Here is a 22,951-nt window from a genome sequence, read left to right as displayed (position 1 = left end):
TAGCAATGGTGTGGGAGAACAGACTTTTCCCTGCAGTGTTACTGGCTTTGGTTATGCAGAGCAGGGTTTTTGTTGGATGAGCGTAGAGGGTGATTTGCAGAATATTGGTTTAGAAGTTGGTTTAGGGCTGGGGTTTTCTGAGGGTTCCTTATTATGTTGAAGGTGAGGACTAATTGGTGATAGCTAATTAGCTGAAAGAGTTCTAACCACTGTAGTTGCTTCCAGATCAAGACGGTGATGACTTCTAAAAGTGGAGTTGTTAGCAGATTTTGCAATTTTATTGTAACGTGACTCTAGTTTGTGTAGGTCTGTTTTCCTGATATGAATTAGGATTGGTGATGCATACATTAGGGCAGACAAGAGGTGGGTTTGGGCTAAGGAAATTCTAGCTTGGTCCAATAGGAACTGTTTGTGTTTGTATAGGGTTCCTAGTTTCCTATGTACCTTTGTGATGGTTTGTGAAATATGGACATTAAAGTTTAGATTGTTATCTATTTTAACCCCGAGCAGCTTAGTGTGAGGGGAGGGGGAGATTGTGGACCCATTTTTGAAGGTGACAGTGAAGGTAGGAGGTGTGGATTTGGATTTATTGGAGGGTAAAAAGGAGTAATTTGGTCTTGTTGGGGTTTAGAATGAGTTGGATATCGGTAATCCATTGTTCCATGGAGCAAAAAGATTTTTGGGTAAGCTTTTGAAGAGTGGTTATGGATGGGGCTGAGCAGATTAGGGTGGAGTCATCTGTGTACTGTATAAGTAATGCATGCAGAGAGGAAGTATGTAGTTTGCTAGTGAAAATGGTGAATAGTAGAGGACCCAGTATTGATCCTTGTAGGATGCCTATAGTAGTTAACAATAGAGGAGATAGTGTACTTTGCCATTTACGGGGACACATCTGTGAGTTGTAGGGACTCTGCATGCAGAAAGATGTACTCCCATTATTAGCTGATCCACCAAAGGGAAGGGATTCTCCACCTGAATAAAGGGTAGGTCCCTGTGCAGGACCAGCAAATTAGCCCACACCCTAGATTTCCTACTGTGGAATGGATAGGCTGATAGGGCTTTTCTGGCAGGAACAAATGAAAGATAAGGCTCTTTTGTAGGACATTAATGCCCCCATGGGCCAACTGGGTGTGAGTAGAGGAGTCATCAGGTGAGGTCCTTTCAGTTGGGGTAGATGACTTCATCTGAACCAAATTGGCATTTAGGAGCTCGGTCAGAAGCTTTAAATTTATGTTTTGAACTGTATATTTACCTTAAAAACAGAGATTATATAAAGTGTAACTTTTTTTTTCATGTATCAGTTCAAGAGTGTATTACAGTATTCAATAATTTTAACTTTAAGGAAGAATTAAAAGGCAACCAAGAAGCATACCAAGAAGCAAACAATAATATTACGGCATTTATTCTTTACTTGGAAATCAAGGGGTCTTGTGTCTATTAATACTTATGTAATTGATATGAAGTAGAGTTTAAGACTGTAGGAATGGCACACTGTATGATTCTTTACACTGTGGAAGAATTTTGTGTGGAACCAGAACTTTTCAGGTCAGAAGCAGATTTTCAAAGAAAGTACAGTTTATTTTATTTTATTTTTATCCAGGGTAGAGCACTGATCTCCATGGAGTTAATACATGAAAAAGTGATTTGTGCTGAGTGGGTGTCAAGCATTCAGCTTAAAAACAATGACTGAGGGGTTTGGAAATGTATAACCTAAAGAATATGAATGAGAAAGAGAGGAAAAAAAAACAAGAAAAACTAAACTATTGTCTATATTAACTATGTAAAAGCAAATGTTTGTGATTGTATGTTATCTGAGATAACACCTGAAAAAAATAAGCTGACAACAACTATAATGAAATGCTAGCAATGTGGGTATAAACATATAAAAACATGTTACAGAACATTCAAGAATACTTTAGAGTTTTATGAGACTGTAACCATTTTGTAGAGTCTGTAAAATGTGAAATAAGATGTTTCTACAAGATGTGAATGCTGTAAAAGTTAAAGACCAGAGTGAATGTCTGTAGTGGAACTGAACTTGGGTGGTTATCAAATCCCATTCTGATACTCAAATTCTCTTACAAAGGCTGGAGCAAACAAATTGCATTGTATTAGTGATGGGTTAACCTTCAACACCAAGAAATGCATCATAGTTGCCTTTGGTAAATCTGGCATCACTACTGCTTACTGGATAGATAAATGTTCAGTTATATCTGGATCAGGCATGAAAGACTTGGGTACATATGCTGATAATAGACTCTTCATTGTCTACCACATCTATGTGGTGGTTTAGAAAATCCTTCTGTCTTGTACAGTGTACCTTCATGGCATCTCCTTAAGATTCAAAGAAGTTATAATTCCACATTATTCATCCCTTAGTAAATACATCATTGAATATAATGCACTCTTCTGAATATACTTCACTAAACATCTAAACCAGCCCGAGAGATCTGAATGTTTCTTCACTTAAAAGATCTCAGGTCTCATTACACTTTGGTGGTGTGAGAGACTAAAAGCTCAATCCTTGCAACCAATGTCTTGTAGCAGCAAAGGAGTGACCTCTGCTTAGCTTTTCATGCTATGAGTGACCCAGCATTCTTTGAACTCCTTTGCCTAAACATAATAATAAGAAAAGTAACCACTTGTTCTAGACCTAGACATCTAAACCTAAACTATAACATCAACAACACCAGATGACATGACAGGTACCTAACTCAACATATCCCTCATTTTTAGCATAGTTTGCCCTTACCTATTAAACAGAGTACTTTCCTAGTAACATTTAAGATCGGTCTGGATGACTAAACCTGTGATTACATATTTCCACCAGGGATATGTGGAGAGTCTTCTTAGTGAGGGATGCTGCTGTCTCCCACAAGTATCTGGTGATAAGAGTGAGCTTCTCAGCAGTCTGTTTAGGCCTTAAGCTTTGTAAGAACCTATGGGGCTATAAATTGTATTCAGTGAACCCAGTGCAAGCTCCCCTGTAACGTCTTACAAATGAATATTAACACTATTACCAACCCTGTCCCTAACCCTAGCCCTGCATAAAAACTCTTTCTGCAGTACTGACCTTACACAAGACACTCAGACACCCCCTTCAAGCATCAGTGCACATGCACAGTACTAAACCTATCCCCTTACCTAACCCTTATTCTAACCTTAACACAGCCACACACACACACACACACACACACACACACACACACACACACACACACACACACACACACACACTAATATCAATGCAACACTTTCAGCATTTAAATCACAAACTTTCGCAACCAAACTTCATCTTTCTGACATCACACACACTGCACTCTGTTGATAACATGAGACATCAGCAGAGTAATATTGATTCATTAATATATTTGTCTATTTAAATATATCAGTATATCTAAATATCTTTCTAACTACACACACACATACAATCTACTACATAATTACTACTACCTCTATACTGTATAAGTAAATGATATAAACTTCTGTTTTCTTTGTGCGTTATACTTGACATTGTATTTGCACATTTCTTGACTCTCTGTAGCTTCTTGGATCATCTTGAAAATGATCCACGTGGCTCAGTGTTCTACCCAGTTAACAAAGTGATAAAGAAGTAAAGAGAAATACTACTGGTGCATTCACATGTGGTAATAACTAGACTTCCTGGGTGTATACATAGCTGCTGCTCCTCTGAACCAGCTGTGAGCGAGAAAGGAAAAGCTGGAGGCAAGGATGAAAAAGGACATCTGAAAAATGGGTTCCTGTTGTATGAGCAAGTCCCAAACTCTGAGACAGTAAGTGCTATTTGGGGATATACATGGTAGGTCAAAAATATTGTGTCTCATAGAATTACTTCCTCTCTAAATTACAGCAATGCTGTTGTAAGCATATAAAGGTAGTAGGAGTATGAGAGTGTCCCCCCACAATATTTGAGGGGTGCACTATGCATGCCCACTATAAAAAATGGTTCTAATGTATAACATCAAGTTTCTAATGTTTGGGCTGCATATGTTGACTTACACAATTGTTTTGAAGTTTTTGAACTAAAATAGTAGCATCTCAAACTTCCTATAAGATCATCCTGAAAATGGTTGGTGTTTCTGTGGGAAACAGTCTCCCAGATGCTAAAGATGTACTTCCTTGTCTCAGTGGTAGTAGAATGGCCTATGCTTCTTAAGTTAAATGATGATATAATAAACACAGTAAATATGATCATTATGTATTCCTATGTTAAATGATGATGTAATAAACATACTAAATATGGTCATTATATATTCCTATGTTAAATGATGATGTAATAAACATAGTAAATATGGTCATGATATATTCCTATGTTAAATGATGATGTAATAAACACAGTAAATATGGTCATTATATATTCCTATGTTAAATGATGATGTAATAAACATAGTAAATATGGTCAAGATAGATTCCTATGTTAAATGATGATGTAATAAACATAGTAAATATGGTCATTATATATTCCTATGTTAAATGATGATGTAATAAACATAGTAAATATAGCCATTATATAGAGGATTATGATTTATCGCCGATCTTGGTCAAGTTATTATGTGCCAATACAACAATCGCCAGCACTCCAATGTCAGCAATAAATCTTTATTATATCATTAGCAATAAGTATTTCTGGTTGTGCACCTGTTCTTCACATGCATGGTATTGGTTTTATTACAATTTCTTATGTGGCCAAGATACAGCAGTTAAGAAATTCACCAAGTGAGTTTTGCTTCACTCTGTTCTCAAGGTGACTCTTGCCATTTATGTTGCGAACACATAAGAAATGAGTTATAACTGGAGTGTGTATCATAATTCTTTGTAGTGTATGGCGTTTTATCTGCTTCTTTGTACTACCAGTTACACATTTAAAGTGTAGAAGTGTGAAATGTTCTATAGCTCTAGCTCTGTCACACATACAAGGGGCAGAAGCAGTGTGTACCTCTAAGGAAAAGTAACTCTAAAAGGTGTTAAGACACTTTGATTTGCCAAAGGTTTGGTTTAAAAAGAGACAACAAAGTATCTAACAGGTTTGAAAGCTGTTTCAGCTTCTCACTGCTGTTCTGAGTTAGGTGAAACTGACCACTGATATGTTCTAGCACAAGACTAGAGCTTAGCAGCACTTAGAGGTGTTTAACAAAAGCTTGTTAAACAATGGTCTGCTGTCAGAAGACTGCTTAAGTGTATTTCCTAATTGTGGAACATAATCAAAGTGCTCTATGCACTACATATCAATTAGGATATTTTTGCTCTATGCTTGATAACCTTGAACTTTGACTTATCAGACAATGAAAGCACAGACACATGAAGCATTGTTTTTGGACAATGATGCATGTTTACTCTTTTGGGTTTGTGGTGATAACCTATCCATTATGGCTTTCAAATGCATCATATAAAAGAAGTCAAACTTTTTGGCTGCTCACGTTTTAAACCACTGTAAGATAAACAACTTAATATATTTAGCAAAGAAATAGCATCTTTCAGTATGGAAATGTTACTATAAAGACACTGGGCAGGATTCACGATGGCTTGCACGTAGTCTAAGAGTCGTGTAAGACTCCATGCAGCCATAGCAATCCAGGAACAGCCTGAATTTCCGTGTAAGAGACCAGCTAAAACGTCTCTTACACGGACAGGGTGTGGATATGCTAATTACCTCACTTGCAGCCGAAAGGCATGCAAATGAGGTAGTTTAGCGATCCACGAAGCTGAAACCAGCCCGTGTAAGAGTCGTGTTAGCTGCAGAAATGTACTCAGTTTACAACTGAGTATGTTTCTGCAAATAACACAATGGAGCCATGTCAGCTCCAAATAAAGGGTGCATATGTATCAGACAGCATGCCAATGGCCAAATATGTGGCCATTGGCAAGGTAACCCGATGCAAACATGAAAAAAATAAACATTTTCTTTTTCGGCGATCGCCGATGTTTAAACACAGCACAGCGCCACGCAAATGGGCTGCGCTATATAAAACATAAAAATAAAGGTTTTAAATCCACAAATGTAGTTTCTATGCGATGCATGTATTTACAATGCAGGGACTAGCAGACTGAAAACAACATGGCCACTGTGTAGATGTAACTAATGGGGGAATCTGAGTGTAAGACACGTAACTAAGCATTAGTAGGCAATCCTATGTAAATGAGTGGTTGGATAGTGAATCACACTGTCACATAGCAAATGAGCACATTCCGAGTAGTGTAAGAGTTAGATAAGGGGGAGTAACAGAGTAGGAGATAGGTGACATCACATGGGGGAATGTCAGAAATAAATCAAGCTCAATGGATGAAAGTGGTATGTGAAAGATGTCAGTCACACATCATGGAAAGAGGAGTGTCAGGAGATAGGCATGGGAAAGCCAAGAAATGGAAGGTGTACACTATGGATAACACCAAAGTTTCTTGCTGGGCATGCATGTGCGCGTGTGCATGCTGGGAGGCACGAGTAACATAGAGTGCGCGCGTGTAAGGCAGAGTAAGCATGTAGGAGCCTGTGTAACAACTTGTAAGCCTGTTTGCACTGGTGTGCGCACGTTTTAACCCGAATAAGCAGATTCTAGTCCGTGTAAGCATGTGTGTGTGTGTGTCAACCACTGTGAGCGAGTTTACGCTGGTATGCGCATTGCTCCCCCCTGAGGAAACAGAAAGGAAAAAGGAAGCAGGAGAAATAGTAGGAAGCTAGCAGGGAATACTGGTAGAGCTAGCAGGTGAAAACAATTAGAAGCAGGCAATTACACAGGCAGAATACTAGCCCAGCCCAGCACTTAAAACTCTGCAAACAACAGTGCAGTATGTTTCTCTCAAGAGACACTGCAAGACAGGAGTAAGCTATTAGAAGTGAAAACTGAAAAAGCTTCACTCAGACCAAAAATGCTAGGGGCTGCCATAGCTGTCATAAGGAGACATATGCGACATGCTGAGGGTGGTGACAATGCAAATGCTGCCAGACAACCCACAGTGAGGAGACGGAGAAGAGTGTACAGGCCCAGGGTCACCTACCAGGGGTTACATGAGCTGGAGATAGTGGAGCACTATAGAGTGGACAGAGACCTCCTGCAGCAAATTGTTGAGCTGTGCAGGCCACGTCTCACACACAGAACCAACAGAGGGGAACCCATCCCAGTGGAAACCAAGGTATGTGTTGGCCTAAGAATACTAGCAACAGGTACCTTCCAGAGACCAACTGGTGATATGATGGGAGCATTATTCTAGCTCCAACACCCTAGGCCAAAGGTTCCTAGAATCCATAAACCAAAATGCTCAGGAACAACGTACCACTCCCACAAGAGGGGAAAGCATACTGGATGTGATAATCAGCAACATGGGTACTCTATGGCCAGATGAGAAGTGTATCCCTCACTGGTAAGATCAGACCATAAAGTAATCACACTGGATATACACATCCTGACCACAGTCCCTGGCCAGAAAACCACAGTGAAAGACATGTGTAAAGCAACTGTTGCACTCCTCCAAACTGATGTGGAATCCATTAAAGGCCCTGTGCCTGTGGAAAATATGGGCCACACCTCAGAACCCGTTATACATGCATTCTATGAACACTGTCAGGAATGCATGGATGATGCAATCCCAAATAAAACCAATACCCAATTCCATACACACTGGCATCTGGCATGGTGGACCCCAGCCATTACCAAACCATGCAAGAGAATGAAGAAGCTTCTACATGATAGAGCAAACCCAAAAAGGGAAGTAATCTCTGAGCAGTATTATGGCAATAAAATATGGCCACTCATACAATCCACTAAGGCCAGCTACAACAAGTTGTATCTGTGAATCTTGAGGCAATGTTACACCTACCCCATGTACACAGACAACCCTCTCCTCCCCCCAAGAAATACAAATCTATGTGAGAGATGCAACCATTTAACCAGACTGGAGGCTGAGCTCTCTCAACTCAGTACTGTCAAAACTAGTCAGGAGGAGAAGGTAACCACACACACCACAAACCCAGTCTCACATAGACCTATCACAACTGCAAACCAAATACATAAACACAGAAAAACATTCCCGGAGGCTCTAATTAAAAATCCACCACATAAACAGAGGCCTCCAAAGCAGACACCCAAGCAACCACTACCTCCAAACATAGCACATGCAACACATAGTACACAAAGTCGGAGTGCCAAACAGTCACAGCCCGTAAGGACAAACAACATGCCTGATACACTTGTAATAGGTGACTCCATAGTCGGACACACTGATGTCCCGCTCACCAGACTGAACAAGGAAAAGGGTACAGTAAGCTGCCTGTAGGCTGCTACAATCCACCACATAACACAAGCATGCAGGTCACTCCACAGCAAGTACAAATATGACTCAGTCATTGTCCATGCTGGTGTGAATGACCTGAGACGTACCTCCCTGGACTACATGAAAAGATACATAGAGGAGCTCCCCGATTATGTAGGCCAGGCCGGTATGACTCTGACCTTGGGCAGCATCCTACCCTCACCAAGAATGATGCCACAGTACAAACACAGAATGATCAGCTTTAACAATTGGCTCAATTACTAGTGTCATTCCAAGGGGATCCAATGTCTGTCTGCTGGGGATGTCATGCTTGACAAGCCATGCTGCTGTGCCAGGGATGGCTTGCACCTGTCACCCCTGGGCGACTGTATATTGGCTAAGGCTCTTGCCACCTCCATAGTGCCTTTTGTAGGCTGTGCTGAAAAGACAACCCACCTCCCTAGAAAACATATGTGGAAAAAACATAAGGGTAATGCTGCTCAATGCCAGAAGTCTACACCTCAAGATGCACACTCCCAAGGCCCTCCCCAGTATGGAGAACATCGATGTCTGTGCAGTGACAGAAACCTGCATCAAGGCTCCTGAGAGCACACCAGCACTACCAGGTTATACCTCATATCATGCTGTTTGGCCCCAAAACCTGGACCAAACCACAAAAGGAGGGGGAGTATCCATATTCAGCAAAGATACCCACATGTCCATGTTACTGACAATGCACGAAGTATCGAAGACCATCCATGTGCAACTAACTGTAGGCAAAACTGCTGTACAGTTTGTAGCATGCTACAGACCACACTCTCAAACCCAGGAACCCCACTCAGCCTTCATGAAGACACTGGAGAGTATGAATGTCTCACCAAATACCAAACAAGGTACTCACAAATTACCACATAGGTGGTAATCCATTACATATGGAAGACGTAATCAGGGACCTAGGGACACAAGTGGACAGTAACCTCACATGTGACACTCACATTGCCAACGTGGCTAGGAAGACCTCCTATATTGGCCACCTTATCATGAAAGGATTCACATCTACATCAACAGAGGTCATTGTGCCCCTGTACTCTTCACTTATCAGGCCCATAATTTAGTACAATGCCCCATTTGGGATGTACCTTACCCGACACCTGCAGCAGTTAGAAAGACCTCAAAAGTACCTCACCAAGAGGATAAAGGGTCTCAAATATATGTCATATGCTGCCTGGCTGAAGACACCCCAGCTGTACGCAGTCACATACTGCCTACTCAGAGGCAATGTATGCCTGATGTACAAGGCCATGTCCAACACAGAATTAATGGACATGCTCCACCTCAGAAAATCCAAATCCATCAGAGCTGCAAGAGCGCGAGATGTCAACCTCAATACATAAATAAATAGGATGTGCAGGAGGGACAGATACATAACCCAGAGGCTCCTACACTCTGGAACAGAATCCCACTCCATGTTAGGCAGAGCCCCTCACTGACTCTCTTCAACAGGAATCTTGCCAAGTGGATGGGAGATCGTAGATGTACACTGGGGGTCTTCACTGTGTCACGTCTAGACAGAGTCACAGTAAAGTAAACCCTAAATGGGCATAATATTCACATAGCAAGGGGTGGCGAAAGCCACACACACTCTGGCTAGGCTCATAAATGCCCTAGGGCAGATAGCCTAGTATGAACCTATGAACCTATGAAGATACAAATTGTACAGGACGCTAAAGATAATCACAAGGCTTTCTCAACTGATGGTAGGAACCTTGTTGGGAATTCACAGATATGCTCTGAATCAGTCAAATATTACAAACAATACACCAAACGCACACACATTGCCAACACCCAACCTGACAGGTGCAGTGCAAACCCCCCCCCATAATGCCAAATATGTATCCCAGCAGAGTGCTGGTCCCCTGACATTGCAGATGCTGAGGTAACAGCCAGCATCTTCAAAGCAAAACACACAACATCAATGGTACGAGATGGTGTCCTGGGCTGTGTCCAACATGGACTCCAAGAAGAATGGAATGCCAAATAACAGTACTGCTCAATTTCAGCCTTACCACAGGATATGTACCCAAAGAGCAGTGTACAGCAACAGTGATCCCTCTCCACAAAGGTGGTGCCTGAATGGATACTGCAAACTATCACCCCAGAATCCGGTCAAGCTTGGTCTGCAAAGCTATGGAAAGGATCATCATGGACCTCAGAAATAAAGATATTGGGGACCTACAGACACTGGACCCTACCCAGTGTGGCTTTCTTAAGGGCAGATCCTGCCCCTTAAACATGTTTGACTCATTTGAAACAGTCATCAAGGCCACTGATGAGGGGAATGTGGTCCACACAGCCTATCTGGACCTTGCAAAAGCCTTCCATACAATACTCCACGTGTTCATTATAGATAAGCTCACCAGCTTAAATATAAAACCCTATGTCAGTAGAGGGGTTGCAAACCAGACCAAGGACAGAACTGACATGGTCAGAAATGCTGCAGCCATGTCAGACTACAAACCAGCTACAACTATCATCCCACAAGGCTCGGTCCTGGGACCTCCCTTGTTTGGTAAATATTTCCCATAGGTACAGGCCAACATGGAAGGACTGTGTCTGAACAAGTTTGCAGAGGACTACAAACTGGGCACCATATCTGACCCTCCAGCTGACACAAGCATACTACAAAAAGGCCACATAGAAACAGACAACTGGTGCCAGAGCCATGTCATCAAGCTAATTGCAGAAAAGTGTATAGTCATCCCCTGTGGATAAACAGTAAGTGCCCACCAATTACCACATAGGTGTTAACCCATTAAGTACTTTATAAGTAATAAGAGACCTGGGGACACAAGTTGATAGATATCTTGCATTTGACAACCATGTGGCTGTAGTGGTTACAGAAACATACCATATACCCACCTAATCATGATGGTAGTCAGATCTAGATCAGGGGAGGTCATTGTGCCTCTTCAGTCATCCTTCATCAGCCTCACAATTGAGTACAATGGCCCCTGTGGGATGTACCTCAGCAGACACCTCCATCAACTGGAAAGACCACAAAGGTACCTCACCAGGAGGATGAAAGAGCTCGAACAGATGCCATGTGTTGCCTGATTAAACAAACTGCAGCTCCACACAGTGCCATACTGCCTGCCCAGAGGCAATCTGTGCCTGATGTATAAAGCCATGTCCAAGCTGGAATCAATGAACATGCTGCACCTTGTACAATCTGAATGCCAGTGAGCTATGCACATGAGAGACCTGAACCCCAGCACTGACATACATAGGACATGCTGTAGTGATTGATCCATAACCCAGAAGCTCCCTCCACTCTTGAGTAAACTCCCAGTACAGGTTAGCCAGAGAGTCCCTCATTGACTCTCCTCAAGAGGAATCTTGATGAGTGGATGGGAGATGGTAGGTTTACCCTGGGTATCACTGTTATGTCATGAATAGACAAAGGCACAGTATACTAACCTTGAAATATGTCATGCCACAATCCAGGTACAATGTGTGTTGAAGGACAAACACACTCTCTGACTAGCATTAGAAATGGCCTAGGGCACATCGCTAGTGTTTGTCAATGTCCACCCAAGTTGCGGAATACACTACCAATGTTGGACAAGTCTGGTTTAAGTAGTCCATATGTGAACATAATGCAACATGGTCATATGTGAACAACTGGCCCTTAACCAGTCTGGTGTGCTCACTATGAATATTTAAAGCAGTGATAGGACTGAAACCCAGGATACTGTCCACCACAGTGAAAGTACTGAACCAGTACACAATACGATATTACAGTGTTTGGTCAGTATGAAAGGATGTTGACAACTGTATGCAAACTATCCCATGGAAACCCTGCAGGCACAGTATAATCCCTGTTGGGTTCAGACACAAAGCAGTTGGGCAGTAAGTACACAACATGACATCCAACACACAACTATAAATGTGAAATATTGCTGAAGTTCACACACAACCATAAATGTGGTGGACTGCAGATTTCAACATATGGAAAGCTCACACTGGGCATGCTCGCACACTTTGATAAATGAGACATATGTCAGGCAACAAGCCATGGAAAGCCTGGATTGGGCATGCTCACACACTTAGGCCATGTCTCAGTTTAGCAGTTGGCCACACATATCTGGTATTTGTATGTGCTAATCCAGGAACCAACCACAATACAGCAATCTGCCCAGTGCACACAGTTAAATGACTACAGACACATAAGTTAAATAGTGGATCCCTCTCATATTCAAACATCTTCCACAGATACACAAGTTGTTCATAGAAACAGGGAATGCTATGGCAATAAAGACCTGTAAACAGTTTATCAGCAACAAATATTGTGCATCTGACAATTAAACATAGGGTGTAGAGGTCAGTACTAGGCTGTTTGCCCTAGGGAATAAAAGCTTAGCCAGAGTGTGCTTGGCGTCTGCCTCCCCAGTACAGTAGGCTACTGTGCCTCTGTAAAGTAGGTCACAGAAGGCACTGTTTGAGGCTAGTGTGCTGTGCCTCCATCAAGCAGGGACACAATGGAGATCTCAGGGGTTGAATTTGCAATGTCACATCCATGTGGCTGGTGTTTGCTGGAAGAGGGTTGGTGAGGACTTATAACAGTAATTAGGCGTCAATTACAGACTGAGGGGAGCCTTATCTGCAGTGTCTGGACAATTTCACTGTCAACACTTTGACGTGATGAGTTTGAGGGATTAAAGTTTCATGCCAGTACTGTTCAGAGGCATCCTTCCTCTGTGGGATATTGCTCTGTAATGTATTAGCTCCCTCTTTCTGTTGTACAGCTTATATATGGCTGGTATACACCAGACAGGTCTCCTGTTGTAGAGGAGTCATGGGTTTATTTGGGATAGCATGATCAATGCAAACCTTCCAGATGCTCATAGAATGCAATTGTCAAGGATTATGCAGAGTGGCCTGTATAATCCCCCAGCATGGGTCCTTTGAAGTCTTCCACCCTATTCTTCACAAGTGCAAAGTCTGCTTTTGATAAATACTTTGTTTGCAGTAACGTCCTTGCCTGGGGATGGAGATGGGATATGGATGTCCAGGGAAAGTTGTGTATGGTCAGATATTAACAATGGTGGTCCTCCTCTGGTGTGGAACATAGCGTCCCCATGTTGCAGATGGTCAGGTCCAATATGTATTCCCCCTTGTGGCTGTGGTGAGTGGTCCTGCCATAGCACATGGATTCACAAATTGTAGTGGCTGTAGGGTGATGTTGTTGAGGCCTGAGTAGTTCCCCCACACAATATACCTGTACCTGACGTTAACCACTGTAATGGTGTATGTGAACACCTTCATATCCTACACTGTTCTCAGGGAAGCAAAGTGTGTGTCCTGGATTTGGGAGGTCTGAACTGGTTGTGTTATGTGTTACAGGTCCTGTGGTCACGAAGCATGGTATAAAACATAACCTGGCAGTGCTGATGTGCATATCTGACCCTGAAGTAGGTGGCTGTTAATACATATATATGCTATCCCCCTAACTGACAGATAGTAATAGATGTACATACCGCTTTATAAAAAATGATGTCAGCACCCTATAAATACTGCAGGTGAAGAACAGATGCCCACTAATTTGAATAGCGCGCTCCGCTAATGCATCTCTCTCAAGTGTCATAACATAGTTGGGTAGGGGTTTGAATCCTGCAAATGCTCAGTGTGCGTGTTTTGCTGAGGGGGGGTTAGTGTGTGTGCAATTCTGTATGAATGAAATGTCCCTTTTGGCAACTAGAAGAACACACTACATGATGCACATTCCTCTTACGAAACACTGATGATGTCAGCACCTTATAAGTACAGCTGGAGAAGCAAAGCATCCCAGTAATGCAAATAGTGCGCTCTGCCAATGCGTCTCTCTCAAGTGTCATAACATAGTTAGGTAGGGGTTTGAATCCTGCAAATGCTCAGTGTGTATGTGTGTGTGTTTGGAGGAGGGGGGGTTAGTGTGTGTGCAATTCTGTATGAATGAAATGTCCCTTTTGGCAACTAGAAGAACACATTACATGATGCACATTCCTCTTACGAAATACTGATGATGTCAGCACCCTATAAGTACAGCCAGAGAAGGGAAACCTCCCAGTAATGCAAATCGCGCACTCTGCTAATGCGTCTCTCTCAAGTGTCATAACATAGTTAGATAGGGGTCTGAATCCTACAAATGCTCAGTGTGTGTATTTGGAGGAGGGGGATTAGCGTGTGTGCAATTCTGTAGGAATGAAATGTCCCTTTTTGGCAACTAGAACACACTACATGATGCACATTTCTCTTACAAAACACTGATGATGTCAGCACCCTATAAGTACAGCCAGAAAAGGGAAACATCCCAGTAATGCAAATAGCGTGCTCTGCTAATGCGTTTCTCTTAAATGTCATAACATAGTTAGGTAGGAGTTTGAATCCTGCAAATTTTCAGTGTGTGTTTGGGTGAGGGGGTTAGTGTGTGTGCAATTCTGTGTGAAAGAAATGTCCCTTTTGGCAACTAGAAGAACACACTACATGATGCACATCCCTCTTTCTAAACAGTGATGATGTCAGCACCCTATAAGTACAGCAGGAGAAGGAAAACCTCCCAGTAATGTGAATAGCGCACTCTGCTACTGTGTCTCTCCCAAGTATCATAACATACTTAGGTAGGCATTTGAATCCTACAAATGCCATGTGTGTTTTTGTCACACAGTTTGTCCATGTCTGTGGGGTGTTGCTCTTAATATTGTATGACATAGATTATATCAGTAATGTCAATGCACACATGAGGTATGTGTGTGCCACATAGACATATGTACTTGTGACCTTAAATAGTTCACATGTCTGAAGCCTGCCTCATGTGAATACATGGAATTTGCATTACACAACTTTATGACTGTGGTTTTCCATGCAGGGGCTGCATGTGGTATGTGAATATACAGTGAGAGTAGTCTATGGTGTCATCTTACCAGTGAGGGATACACGTCTGGTCTGGAGCATATAGTCCACATGTTGGTGATGATCAGGTGCAGCATGTTCTCCCCTCTTGTGGGAGTGGTAACAAGTTGTTCCATAGCAATTGAGTGTATGGATTCTAGGAACCTTACACCTAGGGTGTTGGAGCTACAGTAATGCTCCCAGTCTATGTGTGGGTAAATGAAGCTGCCCAATATATTGTTGTTTGGAGACACCTGCAGATATTCATGTATTCTTAAGTAGGCCAAGTGGGTTACCTGGGTTTAGGAGGGTGGTCCATAGCAGGCTATGAACTGGAAGTCAGTTTAACCCACTGTTAGTTGCATGTGGATAGTCTGTGATGTGTCACACTGTGGCAACAACCTGGGGGTGTGGGTATAGGTTCATAGATTCATAGGTTCATACTAGGCTATCTGCCCTAGGGCATGTATAAGCCAAGCCAGAGTGTGTTTGGCTTTCACCACCCATTTTAGATTAATGTTGCTATGCCCTTTTCTGAGGTTAGTATATTGTGCCTATGTCTAACATTGACACAGAAGTGATACCCAGGGTACACCTACAATCCCCCATCCACTCATCATGATTCCTCTTGAAGAGAGTCAATGAGAGACTCTGCCTAACCTGGACTGGGAATTTATTCCAGAGTGAAGGGAGCCTCTGGGTTATGAATCTGTCCCTCCAGCATGTCCTATTGATGTCAGTGCTGAGGTTCAAGTCTCTCGAGCGCAAAGCTTGATGGTAGTTTGATTTTCTGAGGTGCAGCATGTCTATTACTTACGGGTTGCACATGGCATTGTACATCTGGCACTGATCGCCTCTGAGCAGGCAGTATGCCACTGAGTACGGAGTTATGTTAACCTGGCAGCATATGGCATCTGTTTGAGCCCTTTGATCCTCCTGGTGAGGTACTGTTGTGGTCTTTCCAGTTGCTGTAGGTGTCTGGTAAGGTAAATCCCAAAAGGGGCATTGTACTCAAATATGGTCCTGATGAGGGATGAGTAAAGAGGCACGATGACCTCCCCTGATCTACATGTGAATCCTGTCATGATTAGGTGGGCTATATAAAATGTTTTTCTAACCACTTTGGCCACGTGGTCGTCAAATGAGGGATTGCTATCAACTTCGGTCCCCATGTCCCTAAGTACTTCTTCCATACGTAATGGATTACCACCTATGTGATCATTTGTGGCTGCTTTGTTTTTACCAAAGGGGATGACTATACACTTTGTGGCATTTAGCTTGAGGCCATGGCTCTGGCACCAGCTGTCTGTTTCTATGAGGCCCATTTTGAGGATGGTTGTGTCGGCTGGGGAGTCAATTATAGCGCCCAGTTTGCAGTCATCTGTGAACTTGGTCAGACACAGTCCTTCCGTGTTGGCCTGTACCTCCAACACATATATACCGAACAGGACAGGTCCCAGGACTGAGCCTTGTGGGACACCACTTGTAACTGGTTTGGAGTCTGACATGGCTCCAGCAATTCTAACCATGTGGGTTCTGTCCTTGAGCCAGTTTGCAACCTATTTAGTGACATAGGGGTGTAAATTTAAGCTGGTGAGCTTATCTATGATGCCCGAGTGTGGTATTGTATTGCAGCCTTTTGCGAGGTCCAGGTAGGCTGTGTGGACCACCTTCCCCTTGTCAATGGCCTTGGTGACTCTTTCAAAGAAATCAACCAGGTGTAAGAGGCAGGATCTGCCCTTAAAGTTACACTGGGTAGGGTCCAGTGTCTGTAGGTCCCCAATATCTCTATGTATGAGGTCCATGATGATCCTTACCATAGCTTTGCAGACCAAGCTAGTCAGGCTTATGGGTCGATAGCTTCCAGGATCCGTTGAGGCACCACCTTTGTGGAGAGGGACCACTGTTGCTGTACGCCACTCTTTGGGTACATAACCTGTGGTAAGGCTGAGATTGAACAGTAGTTTTATGTTTGGGTTTAGCTCATCTTTGAGTTCATGTAGGATGCAGCCCAGGACACTGTCTGGTCCCATTGATGCTGTGTTATTTGCTTTGGAGAGGGTGGCTCTTACCTGAGCATCTGATATGTCAGGGGGGCAGCACTCTGTTGGGATAGATATTTGCCCTTCTGGTGGGGAGGGGGGGGGAGTTTGCGCTGAACCTCTCAGCTAGGATGTTGACAATGTCTGTGGGTTCGGTGTAGTCTTTTGTCATTTTGGACTAATTCTGAGCATATCTGGGAATTCCCACCCAGGATCCTAACATAACTAAAGAAAGCCTTGTGATTTAGCTTAGTGTCCTGTGCATTTCATCTGTCAAAGCTGTCCTTAGACAATTTTATGAGTGCCCATAGTATTTTGCTAACACTGAACAGAGATGCCTCCCCTTCTTTGGGTTTCCTCTATCATGTAGTAGCTTCCTCCTTCTATTGTATAGTTTGGTTATGGCTGTGGTCCACCAGACAGGACGTCTGCCTTTGTAGGATTGGGTCTTGTGTTTATTTGGGATTGCATGATCCATGCATTCCTGAAGGTGTTCATAGAATGCGTTTATAAAGGATTCTGTGGTCTGGGCCATATTTTCCACAGGCCCGGGGGCTTTGTAGGATTCCACCTCGGTTTTGAGGGGTGTGGATTTTGCTGTAGAGAAGTTTTACACTGTGGTGTTGTGGGCAGGGGGTGGGGTTGGGATGTGAATATCCAGTGAGATTAGTCTATGGTCTGCTCTTACCAGTGAGGGGTACACTTCTGGTCTGGAGCATAGAGTCACCATGTTGGTGATGAACAGGTCCTGTATGTTTCCCCCTCTTGTGGGAGTGGTAACAAGTTGTTCCATAGCATTTGAGTGTATAAATGCTAGGAACCTTTGAGATAGGGTGTTGGAGCTAGAGTAATGCTCCCAGTCTATGTTTGGTTAGTTGCTGTCCACTGATATAATGGTGTTTGGAGAGACCTCCATATTTCAAGTGTTCTCAGGAAGGTCAAGTGGTGTTCCTGGGTTTGGAAGGGTGGTGTGTGCCAGGCTATGAACTGGAAGGCAGTTTTACCCACTGTTAGTTGCACATGGATAGTCTCTGATGCTTTGTGCTGTGCTACCAACCTGGAGGTGTGTGTATCTTTGATGAATTTGGATACTCCCCCTCCTGTTCTGGTTCGGTGCACATTTTGGGGCCGACAAGCATGGTATGAGGTATAACCTGGCAGTGCTGGGGTGCTCTTGGGAGCTTTGAACCAGGATTCTGTTACTGCACAGATATTGATGTTCTCCATGCTAAGGACAGTTTCCAGTGCATGCATCTTGAGGTTTACACTGCTGGCATTGTGTAGCATTACTATTAGTGTCCTATCCCTTGTGATACCTATGGAGGTGGCTTTGTCTTTTGAACCTTGCCTAAAAAAGGCAGTATGTGTGTAGCAAGAGCCTTTGACAATGTCCAAAAGCCCATGGGTGACAGGTGCAAGCCATCCCTAGCAAAGCATCATGGCTTGTCAAGCATGTTATCCCACGCTGACAGGCATTAGATCCCCTTTGAATGACACCAAAACATAAGCCAATTGTTGAAATTGATCATCCTGTCTCCATATTGTGGCAGCATTCTTGGTGAGGGTAAGACGCTACTCAAGGTCAGGGTCATACCAGCCTGTGCCACATGCTCAGAGAGCCGCTCTATGTCTCCTATCATGTAGTCCAGGGAGGTACGTCTCAGGTCATTCACACTGGCACAGACAATGACTGAGTCATATTTGTACATGCCTTGGAGTGACCTGTGTGCTTGTGTTATGTGGTGGATCATAGTGCCCAACAGGCATCTCACCTTGACCTTCTCCTTGTTCAGCTTGGTGAGCGGTACCTCAGTGTACCTGATGATAGAGGTACCTATTACAAGTGTATCAGGTGTGTTGTTCAGCCTTATGGGCTGTGACTGTTTGGCACACTGGCTTTGTGAGCTATGTGTAGCACGTGTTGCATTCTGGCATAGCATTTGCATGTGTGTCTGCTGTGGAGGTGTCTGCTGATTAGGCAGGGTGTTATTTTGAGACTCCAAGTATGTTTCTGTGTGTTTATGTGTTTGGATTGCTGTCGTGGTAGGTCTATGTGAGACTGGTATTGTAGTGACTGTAGTTTCCTTCTCCACCTCACAGGTTTTGCCAGTACTGAGTTGAGAGAGCTCAGCCTCCAGTTTGGCTATGTGGTTGCATCTCTCACATGTGTTGGAAGTTTATGGGAAGGGGAGAGGGTTGTCTGTGTACATGAGGCAGTTGTAACACTGCCTCATGATTCACAGATTCGCCAACTGGACCAGTGAGAGGATTGACAACTGACCTTTGGACATGCTAGAATAGTATTGGGAATTCCTTCATAATTAACAACACAAAGGGCCAATGGGGAACAAGGTACTCAAGGTGAGTTTGTGAGGGTGTAGTGCTTTTAATTTGTTAGTGCTGGCATATAGAAATGCTTTAGTGAGCAAGTGTCTGGTAACTCATATGCAATGTGTTACAGGCAACTTACATGCAAACATGACAAACGGTGACTTTCTGTCAAGTGATAGATGGAAATAAGTACAGTAAGCAATACAGATGTCACTAGGGATCCACAGAGGTGCTGTACAGCTGCATTTCAGGTGAAATCAGTGTTGCAGGGTAAGAACATGCAAACAAGCATACAAACAAAGCTACAGTCAGCAGGCCTGGATCTAGTCTATGCTACAACAAACAAGGTGTACCACTTCCAGTAAGAAACAGTGCAAATATGCAGGCACTATAAGCCTCTACCCAGAAATTCACAGGTCAGACATGCAGGGTCCAGCCTCACCTCCCACAACTGTACAGACCATGTACCTTCGTAATGTGGAATAACTGGCCTGAAACCTGTACTAATACACATTTTGAATAACAGACACTGGGCCCTCACTCAGCTGTTCCAAACCTAGTAGGATGTATGCTACCTGTCCTGGCACCACAGTATCCTTGACATTTAATGAGACTCACCCTCCTGTCAAAGTTAGTTCAGTGTTTTGGGGCTGTCAAGCATGGTATGAGGTGTGACCTGGTAGTGCTAGGGTGCTCTTGGGAGTCTTGAACCTGTTGTGTATTACTGCACAGATATCAACATCCTCCATGCAGAGTCAGGTGTGGACTGCATGCAACTTGCAATTTACATGTCCATCACTGAGTATCATTACTTCCATTTACTCATCCCCTGTGCTACCTATGTAGGTGGCCTTCTGTGTACAGCCTTACCACCAGTATGCAAAGATGTGCAGACATTACACTATGGTAATTACTATGGGTGTACAAAACATTACAGTGACAATCATGCTGTTACTGCATCAGGCATGCTGGGATATACCCACAATGATATAATTACACTGTACTGTTGACAACATGATACTATTATCACACTTCTATGTAGTCACCCTGTGCATCAGCACCATGTTAACCTGTTCCTGCATCGATGTTACAGATTGCAGGAGGTGGCACAGTTTCATCATATGCACAGAGTGTGTACTTGGTATGCCTGAGTCTGCCACTGGTACAACCAATTGACATGTATGTGTGTGTTAGTGAAGGACAACAGTACAAGATGGGGCAATGTTGATGCAGTGTGTGCGTGTATGTGTTAGCCCTAGGTGTTATCATTTTGCATGTGTGTATGCATGCACACAGTTCCACCTCGTGGCTGCCATATACGGGTGTTTGTGGACAGCCACAGACTGTACCTGCCAGGTCATACAGTTCACTGTCTCTGGCCACCATGGACATGGTACCTGTGCCTGGCAGGGGTGCTACGGACTGTATCAGGTACTAAGCCAGACTGGGTACTGTCATCAGAAGCAGGTGGTTGGTGACTGGAGACAGGTCCCTGTTGGGACTGTCCAGAGCCACATGCACATGGTCTCCTGGGGTGGTCTGATGACAGCACAGACCCAGCATTGCTGGGGCTAGTGCTGGCATTATGGGAGCGGTCGCGGGCCTGTTGTCATCTGTGACTACTGCCAGCTGCTGCTGTTGCTGGCATACGCCCACGTCGATGCCTCAACCATCCTGCATTGCCCTGGCTCATGGACATGTAGTTGTGGGACAGTTCTAATGTGCTCCCCCAACGTCTGTCAATGACCTCGGTGAAATTATGGATGGCAGCCGCAACGTCACGCATAGTGTCATTCATAGCTGTGCGATATGCTCTCAGCTCCCTCAGACCCTGTCTGGTGTACCGTTCCATATGTGACTGTGCTTGCATTACAGCCCGAAACATAGCTGAGGTTGAAAGCCCTGTGTGGGCATGTCTGGCAGGGGCAGTACACCCACGGATGCTCCCACAAGAACCCCTGGACATCTGCCTGTGTGGTACCATGTCAGGACTCTGGTCATGGCTGCTGTGAGGGGATGCATGCACCACTGATACCACATTACCCTGGTCAATGCCCACTGTATCCTGTCCATCACCTAGGGACATTGGTGACAATTAATGTATTGGCAGGATGACTGTGCGCAGTGATGGGGTTGACAGCTGTGTACTGTCGATTGGCTGACCAACAACGGACCCTGGCACACCTCCCTGTGCCATTACACAGGTATCATCATTATCACTAGCCACAGCAGCTGTTTCAGATTCCCTGCTGCACAACACCAGAGCAGCACCAGAACCTGTGGGAGGAAGACATGAAACAGAGTTTACAATGTGTACACAATGTTACCACAGATACACACAGGCACACATGCACACATGCACACAGGTGCACATGCACTCATGCACACTCCTCAGTATATGAGATACCAACACACAGACACAAACACACCTGCAATCAAACACATAACACTACTGTTTGAGCCTATTATTACTATTAGTATCAAGAGTATGAAAGGTATTGTTATTACACACTCACCAGCATGGATTGGCTGCCTTGCTGTTGCACCAGAGGGACCTGCACAAATAAGACATTTATTGTCAGTGGGCACAACTGTGCCATTGATACTGTGAGTACGATACAGTTCAGTAGTACAACAGTTGGCTTTCACAGGTCTACTGCTGATATTGAGAATATCACTCTTGCACAATAATTACCATGATAACAGCTACAAACCAAGGACACACCTCCACACATGCATAAACTACCAGTGTACAGAACAGTCAACTATACATATGGCATGTTACCTGCACGCTCCAAGTCCTGCTGCTGGGTGGCTGCAGCCTCCATCATTATGCATGTGTGCTGCTGTTGTTGCTGTTGGGCTGGAGCCACAACACTTAGGAGGAGCCCCTCCAGTCTGGTGAGGGGGGGATGTATAGCCACCCCACCACCTGTGGCAAGCTGTTGCCTGTGGATATCCGACGTACGCTGATGGACATTTCTAATTAAATCACTGCAGTGATGGCATACCTGCTCATATGTCTGGTTATGCATGCCAATGTCATTTACCCGACAGACCAGGTCTTGCCACAGTGCAGCCCTCTCCTGCTGGTTCTGGCTGTTGCGGGAAAAGAGTATTGTGAAATCCCACACCACGCTCTGGTGTATCTCCTCATCCTCTGCAGTGGAGTAGGTCGGGTTACGCTGGTGAACCATTGCCCTGGAAGGAAAAGAAAAATATGTCAGCAAATGCTATGCCACACATAATACTCTACTGTAGTGATATCACTAAACTGCCATCTATAGCATCTGTCTGTCTATTGGGGGATACACATGTAAAGGACCAGATATCGCTGCTCAGCCGACAACTGTGTGACAGTACCTGGCACACTCCATACGACAAGC

At 43.9% G+C, this 22,951-nt stretch overlaps 1 long non-coding RNA gene across 1 annotated transcript in view; it reads right to left on the bottom strand.

Annotated features, from left to right (window-relative positions):
• LOC122812304 overlaps positions 1-22,951 on the bottom strand; it is a 229,608-nt gene that overhangs the window by 98,647 nt on the left and 108,010 nt on the right. The window lies entirely within an intron of this gene.

Source organism: Protopterus annectens, chromosome 9.part0, assembly GCF_019279795.1.
Source record: "Protopterus annectens isolate FY-2018-M chromosome 9.part0, PAN1.0, whole genome shotgun sequence".
Lineage (NCBI taxonomy): Eukaryota > Metazoa > Chordata > Ceratodontiformes > Protopteridae > Protopterus > Protopterus annectens.
The sequence above is the reverse complement of the archived record's forward strand: the minus strand, read 5'-3'. Positions and strand labels throughout refer to the sequence as shown.